The sequence below is a fragment of the Myotis myotis genome, unplaced genomic scaffold (genome assembly GCF_014108235.1).
Source record: "Myotis myotis isolate mMyoMyo1 unplaced genomic scaffold, mMyoMyo1.p scaffold_m19_p_10, whole genome shotgun sequence".
Lineage (NCBI taxonomy): Eukaryota > Metazoa > Chordata > Mammalia > Chiroptera > Vespertilionidae > Myotis > Myotis myotis.
In genome coordinates, this window is record NW_023416314.1 from 13,645,978 (window position 1) to 13,649,718 (window position 3,741).

The 3,741-nt window shown below is 40.0% G+C and overlaps 1 pseudogene; it reads left to right on the plus strand.

Annotated features, from left to right (window-relative positions):
- Positions 1-2,536: 2,536 nt before the first annotated feature.
- Positions 2,537-3,218, plus strand: LOC118664127 (annotated as a pseudogene).
- Positions 3,219-3,741: the final 523 nt, after the last annotated feature.

Sequence of the window (3,741 nt, forward strand, 5' to 3'; positions counted from 1 at the left end):
CTGACAGCAAAGATCAGAGTTGGAATCTTGACTGAAAATTACTTATTATCTGTGTTACTTTCAGCAAGTTTTAACTTCTCTAAATCTCAGTTTCATCATTTGTAAGATGAATATTGTAAGAACAACAGCTCATGGTTTTCATGTGTCTGGCGATAACTACTCAAGGAAGCTAGTCCTGCTTTTTAAAAATCAAATTAGACTTCAGATTTTCATTTCAAATTAACTTACATAAGATACTTTTTTTCTGTTTGTATTATTAAAAAAAAAAAAGTTGGGAGGAAGAGTCTTAATGTGTTTACAAATAAACCTGGAATGAAAAGGGTGTTGTGCTAAATGTTTTGCCTACTCATCATGCCAAATATGCACAGATATGAACCCCAAGTGGTCTCAGCTTTAATTTCACACCACTGTTGCTTTAACCAGTGTCCTTAGCACTGTGCTTCAGTGCTGAGTCATGACTGACTCAGAGGTTTATAAATACTGCTGCTTGAATCACTTGAAGTTTTCTTCAGTGGTCCTTACTTCCTGCTCTAAGTTTCTGTTAGACCTTACCATGCAAAGAGAATGATATGTGGCAAGTTCACTTACCACACTAGTGGGGCTGCTATGTCTCTATGATATACATAATACATTTATAAGAAGGAACATTCTAAAAATAAGCTTAATGTATGCTCATTCAATTCACTAAATAACTGATGTAACTTGAAGACTGTAAGCTAAAGTCATCAGTTTTCTCTAACAGCTTACTAAATGTCAGAAAGAACTGAAATGTTCTAAACTAAGACACCACTCCTAATTCCTTAAAGATAAATTAGAATGCACACATTTTTATAGAAAAAAATGTGGGTGGGGGTGGAAGAAGAGATTAAATGGGTCAAATAAATCGTGACAGAAGTAGACTGTGGTGAGCACACAATGCAATATATAGATAATGTATTATAAAGTGCACACTTGAAATTTATATAATACTAGTGGCTCGGTGCACAAATTCATGCACCAGTGGGGTCCCTTGGCCTGGCCTGTGGGGATTGGGCTGAAACTGGCTCCCTGACATCCCCTGAGGGGTCCCAGATTGCGAGAGGGTGCAGGCCAGGCCGAGGGTCCCCACCGGTACACGATCAGGGCAGGGGAAGGATGTGGGAGGTTTGCCAGCCAAGGAGGGATTGTGGGAAGGCTCCAGGGCATGTCTGGCCCATCTCACTCAGTCCTAATTGGCCAGACCCCAGCAGCAAGCTAACCTACCGGTCAGAGCATCTGCCCCCTGGCTGTCAGTGCACATAATAGCAAGTGGTTGAGCAGCCTTAGCATATCATTAGCATATTAGACTTTGATTGGTTGAACAGCCTACCAGTTGACTGGATACTTATCATATTAGGCTTCAATTATATAGGATTATCATCCAATGTTACCCCAATAAATTTGATTTACATTTTTTATTTAATGCTTTAAAAAGATAATGTAAATATATAATTCAAAATCTACATGTCATTTGGTAGCAATGGTTGAATAACACTCAAGAAGACAGCTAAAGTGCCAAGTTGAAAGCAGGTGAAATGTGACTGCTGGTACATGAAATCGTTTCAGCAAGGGAGTTAGTGAAGGATCAGGGAGTGAGGAATCTTGTATAAAAAAGCCTAGTATGCTAAGTGTCCAACCATTCGTTTGACCATTTGACCAGTCGCTATGACACGCACTGACCACTGGGGGGCAGACGCTCCAACCAGTAGGCTAGCTTGCTGCTGGGGTCCAGCAGTCCCTCCCTGGCCAGCCAACCTCCCATGGTCCCTTCCCAGCCCCGATCATGCCTGGCCTGCGCCTTCTCACAATACAGGACCCCTTGGGGGATGTTGAAAAGCTGGTTTTGGCCCAATCCCTACAGGCCAGGTCAAGGGACCCCACCAGTGCACGAATCTGTGCACTGGGCCTCTAGTTATTGATATAATGCACAAGTCAACATTGTTAGGGTCAACTCATTGTCTGTGCTAACAATAAATGCAATAGCAAAGATAACCCAAAAATATTTTATATTTGCTCTTGTATTATAACATATTATTGTTTGAAATAGATTTATCTTCCCACCATATTTAAGATTTGGGTATTCATTCCTGATGGATGGAGGGAGATACCCAGTAGCACCCTCAAGGGCACAGGGAAGTCAGAGAGATAATACTTTTCCAGAGATATTTACAAAATAAATTGTGTCAGTAAGTGAGTAGGAGGTGAGGTCTGGGATGCTAAGAGCATGAAGGGAGGCCAATCACAATACTTGATTGCTCTGCAGGCCATCAGCCAGCCTTCAGGGGGCCCAGGGATAATCAGGGTTGCAAACTCCCTACTGGCTGCATTTACTCTCCTTTCCCTCAGGCAAATACCCACCCTTAGCACTATTGTAGGTAGAGCATGTGAGTGACAGGCCTCAAAAAAGTAGCGCCTCGTCTGAGAGCCAGAGCCAGAGAGTCCTGGGTGAGAGCCTCCTGGGCTTCTTTGGGGCCAGAGAAACCCTGAAGCCAGAAGTCACCGATATATGCTTTGACACATGCTTTGGATGCTTTTTTCTGTAAGCCCTGCAACTACCCTCAAAACTGAATGCACTAGTATTGTAGAACAGAATTATGGCCAATGGTGGCAGAGTCTACACAGAACTCTGCTTCATGGTGTTCTGGGAAAAACCTTTCAACTATTGGCTATTCTAGTCAATAGGATGTATGTGCTTTTGAATACGTTGGTAACATTGTCTATTATGTGTTCTGGACCATTAATGGAGCCTGAAATCAAAATTCAGAATCAAAATTCTTTGCAGAAAATCTTAGTCAACATTTTTAGAGTGTCCAAAGATGTGACATTGTCATTGCAAAAAGCCCAAGTGATCCAAAATCAAATATTTGTAAAAGATTAAATGGTTTGGAAAGAGACAAAATCCTTATCTATATAGCCCATCAGATTTCTTTAAAAGTCATATTATGTGCCAACAGATCATATTTGGTTAGAAAGTAACAACTTACAGAATTCTACAATTCCAGGTACTGTGGACCTATTCCACATGGCCTAATAAGAGGACATACTTCTTTGAGATTTGGCCTCAGAATGATTTTGAATTTCTACATGACAACCCTAATGGCCACAGATTTTCTGATTATTATTATTTTCATTTAATTATTGTCTCCTATTCAGGAGACTGTATTATTGCTACTAAAACCATGTATTTACCAAAAAAATAATTACTATTCATTAAAAAAGGAGCACCTACAATTTGGTGGATAAGTCCAAAGAAAGTTAATGTAGATTAATTGAAAAATGAATGAGCTAAGCCACATGCTGAGAGTGACCCAAAGAAAGACCCAATTTGCAAAGTAATCCTTCCAATTCTTAAGAAGAAGATGAACTACAATTTATTAAAATTTCTCTGTAATATTAAATTCTAGGGAAGGAACAACTAGTTTCAAATCTGAAGCTGAGGGTCCTTAAGACTTTGATTAAATTTAGTTTAAAATCCTATCTCTGCACATCATCTCTCTCTCTCTCTCTCTCTCTCTCTCTCTCTCTCTCACCCCTGCTATATATATATATATATATATATATATATATATATATATATATCCCTCAGAGACATAGCCCTAACCCCAAGAATCAATGAACACTCAAGTCAGCACAAGACCTCCAGGAGGAAGAGAGAGGGAGGAAGGGAGGGAGGTAATGAATGCTGAGCAGCCAAATAACTTTAACTGTCACACTTCCCAATTG